Raw genomic sequence first — 14857 nt, 5'->3', positions numbered from 1 at the left:
AACCGACGTTGTAATGGAAGAAGGTGAAGAAGAACAATGGGACGACAATGATATTATTCCCGATGGTGTGTGCTTCAATGATACTGCAATGGGAGAAGCTGAAGAAGAGGTAGCTGTAGAAGATGAGCCTGCTGATGATCTTTGTCAGGTCATTCGTGACGCACAAAGAGAATGTGAAAGTGAAAAGGAGAAGATCAAGTTTGAGCGGATGCTAGAAGATCACAAGAAATTATTGTACCCAACTTGTGATGCAGGGCAGAAAAAGTTGGGAACCACACTAGAATTGCTGCAATGGAAGGCAAAGAATGGTGTATTTGACAAGGGATTTGGAGAGTTACTAAAAATCCAAAAAAAGATGCTTCCGAAGGACAATGAATTGCCCACCACTACCTACGAAGCAAAACAAGTTGTCTGTCCTATAGGGCTAGAAATCGAGAAGATACATGCATGTCCTAATGACTGCATCCTGTACCGTGGCAAAGAGTACGAGAAATTGGATGCATGCTCGGTATGCCATGCATCGCGGTATAAGATCAGGTGAGATGACCCTGGTGATGTTGAGGGCGAACGTCCGTGGAAGAAAATCCCTGCCAAGGTTATGTGGTATGCTCCTATAATACCACGCTTGAAACGTCTGTTCAGAAACAAAGAACATGCAAAATTGTTGTGATGGCACAAAGAAGACCGTAAGGTAGACAATATGTTGAGACACCCTGCTGATGGGTCCCAGTGGAGAGCAATCGATAGAGAATTCCCAGAGTTTGCAAATGACGCAAGAAACTATGTTTGCTTTAAGTACAGATGGTATCAATCCTTTTGGAGAGCAGAACAGTAGTCATAGCACTTGGCCTATTACTCTAAGTATCTACAACCTTCCTCCTTGGTTATGCATGAAGCGGAAGTTCATTATGATGCCTGTGCTCATCCAAGGCCCAAAGCAATCTGGCAATGACATCGATGTGTACCTGAGACCACTTATTGATGAACTTCTCATTTTGTGGAATAAAGAAGGTGTACGTGTGTAGGATGGGTACAAACAGGAACACTTTGATCTGCGAGCATTGTTGTTCATAACAATCAATGATTGGCCTGCTCTAAGTAATCTTTTAGGACAGTCAAACAAGGGATATAATGCATGCACACACTGCTTCGGTGATATTAGAGGTGTATTCTTGAAAAAATGTCGAAAGGTCGTGTACCTTGGCCATAGTTGATTTCTTCCTGCAAATCACCCCGTAAGAAAGAAAGGCAAGCATTTTAAAGGGAAGGCAGACCACTTGACCAAGACTCGCAACTAAACCGGTGAGGATGCACTCGATATGGTCAATGATGTGAAAGTCGTCTTTGGAAAAGGACATGGTAGCCAACCTGTTCCAAATGACGCTAATGGTCACACACCCATGTGGAAGAAGAAGTCCATGTTTTGGGACCTACCCTATTGGTAAGTCCTAGAGGTCCATAGCTCGATCGACGTGATGCACCTAATGAAGAATCTTTGTGTGAACTTGCTAGGCTTCATGGGTGTGTATGGAAAGCCTAAGGACACATTTGAAGCACGATAGGACCTATGTTGTTTGAGAGAAAGAGACAACCTGCATCCAGAGAAGACAGATAATGGACGCCATTACCTACGTCCTGCCAGCTACACTCTAAGCAAAGAGAAGAAGGAAATCATGTTTGAATGCTTAAACAACATCAAGGTACCATCTGGATTCTCCTCGAATATAAATGGTATTATAAATGTGCTAGAGAAGAAATTCTATAACTTAAAGTCCCATGACTATCACGTTCTCATGATGCAATTACTTCCAGTTGCATTAACAGGAATTCTACCTCCAAATGTACGTCTAGTCACCGTGAAGCTATGTGCATTCCTCAATGCAATTTCTCAGAAGGCAATTGATCTAACTAATCTAGCTAAACTACAGAATGATGTGGTTCAATGTCTCATCAGCTTTGAGTTGGTGTTCCCTCCTTCCTTCTTTGATATCATGACACACCTTCCAGTTCACCTAGTCAAGGAGATTTTCATTCTCGGTCCTATGTTCCTACACAACATGTTCCCCTTAGAGAGATTCATGGGAGTCCTAAAGAAATATGTTCACAACCATGCTCGCCTAGAAGGAAACATCACCAAGGGCTATGGAATAGAAGAGGTCATTGAGTTCTATGTTGACTTTATTCCCAACCTTAACTCGATTGGTGTTCCTGAATCGAGACATGAGGAGAGACTAAGCAGAAAGGGGACACTAGGGAGGAAAACATATATTGGTACGGAGGATGATTATTTCAATAAAGCGCACTATATAGTTCTACAGAACTCCTCTTTGGTAGATCTATATATTAAGACACACAAGGATCTCTTACGATCCGAGTTTCCAGGGAAGACTGAAGCTTGGATTACGCGTAAGCACATAGAAACTTTCGGCGGTTGGTTGCGAAAAAAATATCAAGGTGATAAGAGCATCCATGAGCAACTGTATTTATTGGCTATGCAACCATCATGGCATATCATCACATACAAAGGGTATGAGATAAATGGGAACATATTCTACATAGTAGCCCAAGATAAAAGGAGTACCAACCAAAACAGTGGTGTCCACATAGATGCCACAGACCTGAATGGGAATAAGCAGACATATTATGGCCGCATAGATAAAATATGGGAACTAGAACATGCACCTACTTTAAAGATCCCATTGTTCAAGTGCCAATGGGTCAAGGTGATTGGAGGTGGGATAACAGTAGACAACGAGTATGGAATGACAACAGTAGACCTTAGTAATATTGGGTATAAAGACGAACCATTCGTCCTTGCCAAGGATGTGAATCAGGTGTTCTATGTCAATGATATGTCTACCAAACCAAAAAGAGGAAAAACAATAATGACTCAACCAAAGAGCCAAAGCACCACATAATTCTTTTAGGGAAAAGAGTCATCGTGGAAATTGAGGATAAGTCAGACATGTCAGAAGATTATGAAAAAGATAACCAAATTCCACCCTTTAAAGTGAACAAAGACCCTAGCATCTTGGTAAATGATGAGGACACTCTATGGTTACGACGCGATCATAACCAAGGGACATACGTAAAGAAGAAGTTCACTGCTGTGCCCACTTGATGATATAGTGATTTAATGTAGTATATGTTTGAGATATTATGTAATAATTGTAAATTCAGATATTTATTATGTCGTGTTTCAAATTAAATCAATGTTTGATTTGGTGGGATTTCTCTCTCAAAAAGTTAAATTAGGATATTGAGTGATGAAAAATTAAAATATTAACGTTAAAATGATGTGAAAACAAATTTCCTGTCCAAAACCAATAATTTTAATAATTTTAATTAAACACTACATTTTTGCATTAACGAAATAATAAATATTAGTTACATTATGTTTTATAATTATAACAAAAAATAAAAAAGTTAGGTTATAGATTTTTCCTATGTGTAATAAAGAAAAAAAAATCCATATTTTTAACAAAATAATTTTATGTCTTTTATTTAATTTACTATGTATTTAACAAGACTATTGTGTTTTATTAAAAAAATTTGCTCAAAACAGGCGGGAAACGAAACTGCAGCCCACCTTTACTCCCGGGTGGGAAGCCCACCCAGGAGTAAAGGTGGGCTTGCAGTTTCGTGGCCCGCCAAAAAAAACCCTTTACTCCCGGTGCGTGTTACCAACAGGGAGTAAAGGTATACCTTTACTCCTAGTTGGTAACAAGCACCGGGAGTAAAGGTACCTTTACTTTCGGTTGGTAACACGCACTGGGAGTAAAGGACCTTTACTCCCGGCTGGTGGCTGACACCGGGAGTAAATCTCCCTGGTATATATGCGCCAGTGCCTGGCGCAGATAGATCCCCTCCTCTTATTCCTCGTCGAACAGCCGCCCTTTCTCCTCTTCTTCCTCGTGCCACCGTCGGTCGCCACCCCACCTCGCGTCGACAAGCCCTCCACCACGCGCGCCTCCGTAGTCTTGAGGTGAGTTCTCTCAGATGCCGTCCTCTCCTCGGACAACAAGGCCATGTCATGCCGTGTTTGTGTTTGTTGAACAGCGCCGTGCCGTCGTCAACAAGGCCGGCCACCTCGGACGTCGTCCTCTCCTCAGCGGCGAAGAAGGGCCAGAGCAGGACGCACCCGGCGATCCAGATGACGGGGTCGAGGGTGAGCTGCCTGCTGCCATACCAGACAGCGACGTGGTGCGCGATGTTGCCGCCGGCCGAGTCACCGTAGATGAACACCCTGCCCAGGTCGGCCAAGTTGTCGGCCCGCCACGGGTCAGCCTCGCCTAGGCATGGAGCCACGACAGGACGACCTCGGCGTCACGGTGCATCATGGGGAGGCGGTGCTCGGGCGCCAGGCGGTAGTCGGCGGAGAGCTCGAGCGCCGGGAGCTCCACGGCGAGCCTGAGCGCGCCGACATGGAAGTGGGGCAGCTCAAAGTTGCATAGGCAGAAGTCGCCACCATGGAAGTAGACGAGCACCGATAGCTTATTATTGGCCATTGTCGTGTTGTCATCAGTGAGCCTGTACATGCAGAGGCGGAGCGCATGCGCGGCGTTGTAGACGACGTCCTTCCATTGGACGGGAAGGTTGGACGGCACCTCACCCTAGAGAGGGAGCACGGAGTACTTCGCGGAGCGCGTCACGGTGCCGTCGCTAAGAAGCTACACGATGCCGAGGCAGTCATCCACGACGTGCGATGCGGTCGCTAAGAAGAAGTTCACTCCTCGGCTAGCTCCATGACGTTTAGGGTTTATATGGCAGAGCACCGCTGCCCTCGTTAGGGTTTATACAGCGGAGCACCGCCACCCTCGTTTGCCCAAGGGTTTAGGGTTTATACGGCGGAGCACCGCCGCCCTCGTTCGCCCTAGGGTTTAGGGTTTATATGGCGGAGCACCGCCACCCTCGTTCACCCATGTGTACAAACATATATATGATGGAGCGGAGCACCGCCACTCTCATCACACCGCCCTCTCTCGCGGCCTAGTCGATCAACATTCGTATTATCGTTATCGTTAGCGCTAAACAATCACACTAGGGCGAATTGCATCGGTGACTATGGCGAACCGTGTTGTTGATGTCATCGACGTGGTTCGCCCTAGTCACCGACGCAATTTGCCCTCAGCCATTTATGTATAGCCCTAATTCACCCTAGTACCGACGCAGTTCGCCCTAGTGTGGCGAATTGCATCTGTGATTGAGGGGCAAGATTTAATAATGCATATTGTTCGTAGATTTTACGCATGTAAGCAAAGATTTGACGTACTATATATTGGTTTTTTTGAAGCTAGATGGCCGACCCGAGAAACATGGATGAGGAGGAGTTGATGATGAATTTAATCAACACTAGCACTCAAGTTGTCGGCGATGATGGTGCTAAAAATAACATGCAAGAGGATGCAGATGACGGGAGTCAGTACTTAGCTCTTGAACAAAATGAGCAACAACATATTGGCCAAGTATATATTTTTTATTATTAGCTATTTATATTATCATATGTCTTATGTGTGCTCATGACATTAAAAATAATGTTTATGTTTTGTAGCCCTCTAGATCGACATCAACAACTACAACGAAGAGTAAAAATGTTCGAGGTCCCAAAAAGCCATTGGAGGGCCGCTTCATCATCTCGGAGTTCAATATGGATACAGGCGAACCGAGGGGGCCAAATAAAATGAAATTCATGCACCACTGTGGTTACCTTGTACGGGACCAGCTCCCGATCAGTACCCGCGAATGGAAGAAGAAGACCAATGCTCCTCATATCAGTTTTGTCTCCGATCGTGACAAGACGTTAATTTGGAATGATGTCTTGGAACATTTCATGCTCCAAACAGATAGTTATGATGATATAATAGATGGTGATGAATTGAAGGAGCGAGTTAGAGATTGGGCAATGAAGAAGATGGCCACCTAGTTTCAGACTTGGAAGAAACACCTATACACGACGTATGTCAAGAAGAACATAACACCAGATTTTACTGTCCCAGGCCCGATCTCAAAGCAGAGGCCCTATTAGGATGAGTTTGTACAGTACAAGACATCGGAAGAGAGTGTGAGTCGGGTGATAAAGAACCAACGTAATGCCCAACAGAAGACATACCACCATAACTTGGGATCAGGTGGCTACCCGACTGCCATTAAGAAGTGGAACAAAATGGAAGCAGACCTTCTTGCCAAGGGTATCACACCAGAATCACTCAAGTGGGGAGAGCATGCAAAGAATTGGTTTTTCGCTCATGGGAGAACACTGGACCAGGAGACAGAGAAGTGCGTTTATGGCGCAAGACTGCAAGAAGCAGCAGAAAGATTATTTTATGCTCAGAGAGCTACTGCTAGTGGTGCGTTTAGGCCCAACAGAGAGAAGGATGAACTGACATACGCCATCAGGACTATTGAACATGGTGGCTGAACTAGAGGCAAAGGAAGTGTCTCGTGGGAGCATGGATTCCCTCAGGATAGACCTTCCTACAGAAGCCGCCAGAGAAAGAAGGAAGAAGAGGCACAATGGCTCCAGAGATTGGAGGAAGCGGTGCGTGAAGCACAGGAGCGGGAAAAAAACCTTGAAGCGAGAATGCAGGAGAAAATCAGAAGGCAAGTGCAAATAGCAGTGAGTGCAAGCAAGCAGGCATCAGAGCCAGGAATCAACATTAGCCAATCTATTCAGTTGAAAAGTAGTCGCACTTCCATAGAGATACCAAATCAAGGGGACATAGGACTGCGCTTCCTTGTGGATGACGTCACTGAACCTTGTACATCGTGTGAGCTACACATTCTGAAGGGGAATTCCACAATCAAGGTGGCTATCGGTCTTGTTAATCCTATCGATCGAACCAAGACACCAAGGATTCATGGGAATATAATCCAAGAAGGATATGCTACCATCTCGATAGATAAAGCTGAAAAAGGTTTTAGTGATTTGCCTCTTGACATTCCTGGAGGTGATGGCGAGAAGACTCTCGGAGAAGCAGAGAAGACATTCATTCTATGACGCAAGCGCTATATCATCATTCCTGGGATGTCACCTCCACCTCCTCCTGAACTACCTCACCATAGGTGCGGATGAAAACACTACATCATTAATTTATATTGGCTTAAATAATTAACAATCTGCTCATAATAATATGTCATTCCTTTTTTGTAGCAGATCCTCCCCCAACCTAAGTCCAATTGTTCAATCGCCAGATCATCATAGTGCTCTGTACGATGACAATGTGTTGGAAGGTGAGGCTGCATCCACACCATCTCCAAGGAGGTCTCTAATGCCGTAACCGCCACCTCCAAGGAGGTCTCCAACGCCGTTGCCACCACCTCCAAAGAGGTCTCCAACGCCATTGCCACCACCTCCAAGGAGGTCTCCAATGCCTCCCCCGCCCCCACCTACCAAGAAGCTAAGTACTAGCAAGAGGCTAGCCCTGCAAACAAAGAACCAGCCCCTGCCGACAAAGAAAGCCACCGTGAAACCAAGGGCTATTCCCAAAATAATATCTAAAGAGAAGGAAGAAGTAATTGATGCATATAAAAAAGATATGTCTAGATTCTATGACAAACTTAAAAAGGATCAAGAAGCAAGGAGTAACCCAAAGAAATCGTACTTCTTCGTAGCTCCAGATAATCTAAGAACAAAGGTGGCTTCTTACCAGCAACAACAGCGGGAATCTCATAAGCCGTCCAAATCAACGTTAACGGACTATGACCGCACTCTCACCAAGTCAATTGAGGCGGCATAGAAAAAGAAGTGGGCAGAGAAAGGGGTTGCACAACTCGGACAACAATCGCACCAATCAGTCCCCCCGCTAGTTGTTGGTAATGAATATGGTTCGAATTTAGGATTAATGCATCAGGCAAACATATCTCCGGATATCGATTTAGATCACCTTGGTGAATTTATTGAAGAGACTGGTCTCGACCTTTACCAGATGTTTGGTGATGGAAACACTGAGAGTGCGGCGGAGGTTGATATTTGGAAGAAAAAAATTGTACTAAGCCAGAGTCTATACAACCCTCAAGCCTTAGATGATTTGGGGACGCAAATGTACCTGCTAAATAAGTGGTACATGCAGGCGTCTACCGGTGGATACTTCTGCGTTGGTGTCAGAATTAGAGACGAACATTAATTCCGTGGCGATGATGTTATGTATATTGACTTTACAGAATTTCATCAACTATGCCACCTGACCTCTCTGGACAAAGTTATCATTAGCTGCTATTGCCTGTAAGTAATAATTCTTTCGATCTATTATTAAACTCATCATATGTGTGTATATGCATATAAATTATCCTAACAAGTACTATATATATGCAGATTTACAATGACAGAGCACAGAAAGAAAGACTGCAATGAAATTGGTTTTGTTGATCTCCATATAGTATTCAAAGACCCAGTTACTCCAAAGACTAATTGGAAGTCTGAGTCAGAGAGTAACCTCATGAACTTCTTAGTGAACCAACGCCACAAGAAGGATATACTCTTTCCCTACAACTTCAAGTGAGTGTTAATAATGTAGATCATCCTTAATGACTCATATGTTGATTCTAGTTAATTAATGAGTGTTATGCATTATATCCTATAAACACATGCAGCAATCACTGGATATTGATGGACATCGATATAGTGAAAAGTCACTTGATAATCTATGTCTCGATGAGAAAACCACAACAAGACTACCAAGATATGATATATATTATCCAGAGGTAATTTTAGTATCTCTAGCAACTATATATACACACAAACATGATGATTAACTATATCTGATGACGTGGCAAATTTTTTATTGGGCAGTGTTTAGAAAACCTTTATTGAGAAGCAACACATGGGAAAATGCAAAGCGCCACTGAATGTAATCCCTTTGAAAGTAAATCCCCTAAATTGCATCATTTTTATTAATTAAACATATAGCTTTCACCGGATCACCGGCCAGATTGGATGATAATTCTTTTTCTCGTAAAGTGGTGTCTGAGGCAGGAATAGGGGAACAACTACTGTGGTTACTACGTTTGCAAGTTTATCAAAGAGCTCTCCTAAAGAACTACAGAGAGATTCAAAGTACGTTAAAAATACACTATATATTCATTTAATTATTATTATTGATTGTGTTACTATGTCTTTATATATATATATGTATATACATATATTAATTTATTTTTCTTTAATTCAAACCTGTAGACTCGATGGTTGGAGGAAAAAGGTCATACGACAAGACCAAATCAAAGCAATTCAAGAGTCTATAGCTGGATTTTTTAATGAGCAGGTCAGCGATTCCAAGGGCGAGTTCTACTTCGACCCAACACTGCCATGGAAGCCAAGCTAGAGGATGAGAGGAAACTTGTTATATCACAACAACTGTAATGTAATCTTTTGTAATATATGCACATAAAATAATATAATGTAAAATACACATATGCATGCATGCATGTAAATATATATATATGTATATATGATGCATGCACTATGCTTGAATTGTGTGATTTAATACATTCATTGTGCTTGAACCGAAACATACTATACGCGCGTATAAATGTATTATTAGCAGCGTACAATATGACTTCGAAAACCTATTTTGAAAAGAAAACAAAAAAATGAAAAGAAAAGAAAAAAGAAAAAAAAACCTTTAGTCCCGGTTCGTATTACCAACCGGGACTAAAGGGTGCCGGCCTCGTGGCATGTCAGGAGGCACCTTTAGTTCCGGTTGGTGTTACCCACACCAACCGGGACTAAAGGTCTCTTTAGTCCCGGTTCTTGACCCGGGACTAAAGGACCCCCTTTAGTCCTGAATGCTTGCTCTCGGGTGAGGAACCGGAACTAGAGGGGATTCCTCACCGGGAGTAAAGGCCGTCTTTGTACCGGGGTATGTTACTCTATTTTTTTTTCTTATTCTCAATCAATTATAAGTTTATATTTAAGTTATAACAAACTTTAGCTTATATCAATTAAATATGCCATAAGCTATTTTGCATTACGAGCTATGCCATAAAATTGGTTGAAGCTATTCCACAATACATAGCTCCCCTCGCAGCCTGTGTGGCTGTGGTGAGGGCAGCAGGCCCGTGCGATTATTGGGAGGTGTATATATGATTGCATCGATTTTCTTAATTATAGAAAGATTGGAAGTTGAGATAAGCAATTGTTTGAAAGTTTTTTTTTCCTAATCCTAACAACTTAAGATTGAGAGTGAGTTTTAAAACCCCTTACGTAGTGTTTGGTTTGGGGATGTAGTGGGATGGGATGGTGTTTTTAGGGATACGACAATTATGTTATCCGTTTGGTTGAGAAGATAGGATGATTTTCTGTTTTCTTTTGGTAGAAGGGATGGAGCATGGGAGCATTTTAACACGGTCCTCTACAGTTCTATGAGCCCCACATGTCAACAAAGACCCCACAAGACAACCTTATCTTCTTCCCCATGTCATCTTCGACTTCTGTTGGCCGCCCGCACCATGATAAGTTATGATAATCGTGTCTAAGATTTATATTGAAAAATCGTGTCTAAAAAAAGAATTATTATATGAAAATCATGTCTAAAATTTATGTTGAAAAATTATTACGATAAAATAATGTAACAAAGTTACCATGATAAGTTGTCATTGAAATTACATAAAAACCATATAAAAAAGTTAGGGAGAATGGTGTTTTTACCCTTGTCCAATAAGCTAATTGTGATTTTACCTTTTTTTTTCAACTTTGTGTTTTTACCCTTATTATTTTAAACTGAATGATCCGTTTGCCCTTGCTTTTAACGCCCGTTTGCCCTTGCTTTTAACGCCCGTCAGATGAACATGGATTAAACGAATTAAAAAAATTATAAATCAGAAAAACAAAGGCCAAATGACCGCCCCCTATCCTTATCTCATCGTCCCAAACGCATAGGGCATCGTCGCTCACGTCGGCTTGGGCGCGGCTTTTCCAACGGCGGCGGCTGCAGAAGCACCAGGGGAGGGGAGGCCACGACTCTAGGTTCGGGCGTAGGGAGGGGATGCTTCCAAGATCCCCGCCACGTCGCCGCGCGCCACCGTGGCGCCCGTGCCGCCGGTCATGCCAAGGGAGCTCGCGCGGACCAGGTTCGCCGACGCCGCGGCCGCGGCCGCGCCGGAGAGCCCCAAGCACGAGGCGGCCGCCGTGACGGTGCAGAAGGTGTACAAGAGCTTCCGCACGCGCTGCCGCCTCGCCGACTGCGCCGTCGTCGTCGAGCAGATCTGGTGCGTGCGCCGCCCTTCCTACACATAATACTTCTTCTGCCTCTTCTTCCAGAATCCGCGTCCGCATTGCGCCGCGTTCGTGTGCTTGCTAGACGCTGACCCGTGCGTCTCGATCGATGCGATTCCTGCAGGTGGGAGCTGCTGGACTTCGCGCTGCTCAGGAGGAGCTCCGTCTCCTTCTTTGACATCGAGAGGCAGGAATCGGCGGTGTCCAAGTGGGCGAGGGCAAGAACCAGAGCTGCCAAGGTTCGGTTCGCATCATCTCTAGCCTGTCCAAAAGCTGTCTTCTCTCAGCATTCCCAGTTCTTCCGATATGAGATTATTACTAACGGCATTCGCAAATCACACCAAATTCAGGTTGGCAAAGGGTTGTCCAAGGATGAGAAGGCCCAGAAACTTGCTCTGCAGCACTGGCTCGAAGCTGTGAGTATTTAGATATATTGCTGTCAGTTAGGCGCCATGTGAAGCACTGAAACTCTGAAATTTGACGAACAGATTGACCCGCGCCACCGGTACGGTCATAACCTTCACTATTACTACGACTGCTGGCTGAGGTGCGAGAGCAAGGAGCCATTCTTCTACTGGTTAGTGTCCTTATCTGAACTGAACATGACATTTTTATCTTCTTCTAGATATTTCATCAGCTATTGAAAATCTGACTTTCTTGTGCTTGCCTTGTTCAGGCTGGACGTTGGAGAAGGCAAGGAAATCAATCTCGAGCGGTGTCCTCGGTTGAAGCTTCTGAGCCAGTGCATCAAGTACCTTGGTCCGGTAAGCCTACATAAATTATTTGGAGATGGTATCTCGAGAGACTGCCTGCTGAAAAAAAATCAGAAAATAATGATCCAAGCTGTATTTGTGCAGAAAGAAAGACGAGAGTATGAGATTGTGATTGAGGATGGCAAGTTTATGTTCAAGAAGAGCAGGCAAATCCTCGACACATCCGGTGGACCAAGAGATGCCAAGTGGATCTTTGTTCTAAGCACATCCAAGAATCTGTATGTTGGACAGGTAATTTTCAGCCGCCTTGGTGCTGCCAATAACACAAAGTAGCTTCTTGGATCACCATCTCATCATGTAACTAAGACTGTCCATGAATCCCAATTGCAGAAGAAAAAGGGCACTCTTCAGAGATGTGCCATGCTTCAAAATTTTTGCCTGTTGTATTCAGCATTCTAAACTGTTCCGACGTCAATGCCGCAGATGAGCCCAGATGAAGACGACGAGGAGTTCTGGAGCAGGCTCAGAAGCATCCCCTCCGACTGCTGCACCGCTGCTGACAAACCTGAACAAGATCAACAGGCCGCAGCTCAAGAAACCAACCCTTGCCAGGCACCTCAAGAAGCCACTGAATCGACCACACCTGACGAAGTCTCCCAGCAGGAAGAAACAAGCAAGAGTCTCAGTCCCACTGCAAGTGTCACGAGGCAAGATTCAACCGAGGACGCCGAGACCTCAACGTCCGGCCACTGTGCCCTGTCCGAAGATAGTCAAGAGGAGAACAACGCCGCCGCCGCCGCCGCCGCCGCCGCCGCCGACAATACGGCCGTGCCGAGGGAGAAGATCCTGCAGAGGATCAGCTCGAAGAAGGAGACCAAGTCGTACCAGCTGGGGAAGCAGGTGTCCTTCAAGTGGACCACGGGCGCGGGGCCCCGGATAGTGTGCGTCCGGGACTACCCGTCGGAGCTCCAGCTCCGGGCGCTGGAGCAGGTGCACCTGTCAGGTGGGAGAGAATTTGTTGAAGTGAAGGAATTTGGAGTGCCAGATATTTTGAAATCAATGGCCTGGTGTGGTGATAACATATGTCTTGGAATCAGGCGGGAATATATGATAATAAATAGCATGACCGGGGCACTAACAGAAGTGTTTTCTTCTAGGAGGATCGCTCCTCCTTTAGTTGTGCCTCTTCCTACTGGGGAACTGATCCTTGGCAAGGTATAATACTTCAATTTTCGTGATGCTGTGTCCAATTCCTGTCCCATTTCATAAATCTGTTAGATGACAGATCTTTTTTTTGGTTCCAAAGTGACATTATTCTATGCTTTACGAGAAGAGTGGCAGATGTTCTAACAATGTACTTATTTCCATTTTCTAATTTTAGTTGAGCGAATTCTGAGGGTTAAGTTTATTTCTGGAGTGTTTGAGCATCCATTTTCAAACCAATCTCTACTGGACATAGTTGGCTGTAAGGTAACATGCTTCTGGTTTCTTTCAAACTTCTATTGTTCATTTGTCCTTATAAAAAATAGAGTGACTAGGTACTTCAATTGTTCATTTGAACTAGCATGGATATAATTGTTCTGAAAGAAGTGATGATTATTTTGAGTGAAGTAACCTTCTTGGTTCTGAAGAAACTGTTTATTGTTTAGGAACTATAGCTGTAAACTGTCTCTTGGCCGTGGACGTCGGCGCCGACTTCAGGAGGTTTCACCGGGAGAAGGCGGCAGCGTCCAGGGCTATGCCGACGTTGGACACACGGAAACACGACGGAGTCCAGTCCACTGTCTACATATGAATCGATCTCTGTAGCATCTTATGTAATCTCCCATCCCAGCATTATGAACCTTTTGGTCCCAAAATTTTGAATATTTATCAATATTAAATCTGAGTTCAAATAATTGCAAGTTGAGCCAAATATGTTTGACCAAATTTAATCAATTGTCAGCATACAATAAAAAGTCTAATTCCAAATCAGGGTAAAATCATAATTAGGCATAACAAACAGGGGCAAAATCGCATGGGCATTCATGTCCTTTTGTACAAAGTTTAACACCGTTAGGGGTGGATGACGGAGCAGGGGCAAACTGGTGCTTCGTGAATGGCACAGTAGGGGTAAATTCACAAAGTCAAAAAAAAAAATAGAGATAAAATCACAATTTCGATACAAAACAAGGGTACAAACGCAAGAGCCCCAAAAAGTTATGATAGAAAATTATGATGATAAGTTTTGTTCTGTAAAATATTATAATAATGTTGTGAATATAAGTTATAGTAATAAGTTATGCCTTGAAAAATATTATGTATAAAATAATTTATAACTTTCCAAAAATAAAAAGTTACAAAAACAAGAAAAGGAGTGGAACTAGCTAATTGTTCGCTCAATTAAAATCTAGTGAATGTTCTCGCTGATTAGTGGCTCCGTGGGCCACTATGCGTCTGTTTGGTTGGATGGCTTAGCCTCTAACCAGCAGGCTAAGCAGAGGCACCACTGACTTGTTTGATTGCCTGTTTGATGCTCTAGCCAGGCTTATCTTATGCACCAAGGCCCCTTAGCCAGGCTCCGAAAAAACGATCCGTTCTTGCGAAGCCAGGCTTGGCCAAGCCCGTCGGGGCCTTGGTGAAGAATCCCGTCACCTCCCCACCTCGAGCGACCACGGTTCCTGGCTCGCGCCGCTCCGTCCCGCCGCCGCCGCCGCTGCAGTCGCATCCTTCCCGCGCCGATGAAGCCTCGAGCAACCACGGCCCCCCCGGCCCCTGTAGCAGTGGCGAGATGAATCTCAACGCGTGGGAAGAAGATGGAGAAGGCACCTCCGAGTTCATGACCTGCAGCGAGTTCCCGTCCAGTGTCCAGCATGTGTGTCGTCTCCCCGGAGGTGGAGAAGGCGCGGCCCCTGCAGCGACGAGAGCATCCACCGGCGGGACGAGATGGAGAAGT

At 44.4% G+C, this 14857-nt stretch overlaps 1 pseudogene; it reads left to right on the top strand.

Annotated features, from left to right (window-relative positions):
• The first annotated feature begins 10866 nt into the window (after window positions 1-10866).
• On the top strand, window positions 10867-13814 carry LOC136451596 (IQ domain-containing protein IQM2-like; annotated as a pseudogene).
• The last annotated feature ends 1043 nt before the right edge of the window (window positions 13815-14857 follow it).

The sequence above is a fragment of the Miscanthus floridulus genome, chromosome 5 (genome assembly GCF_019320115.1).
Source record: "Miscanthus floridulus cultivar M001 chromosome 5, ASM1932011v1, whole genome shotgun sequence".
In the NCBI taxonomy this organism is placed as follows: domain Eukaryota; kingdom Viridiplantae; phylum Streptophyta; class Magnoliopsida; order Poales; family Poaceae; genus Miscanthus; species Miscanthus floridulus.
This window is presented reverse-complemented; position numbering and strand designations above follow the sequence as displayed.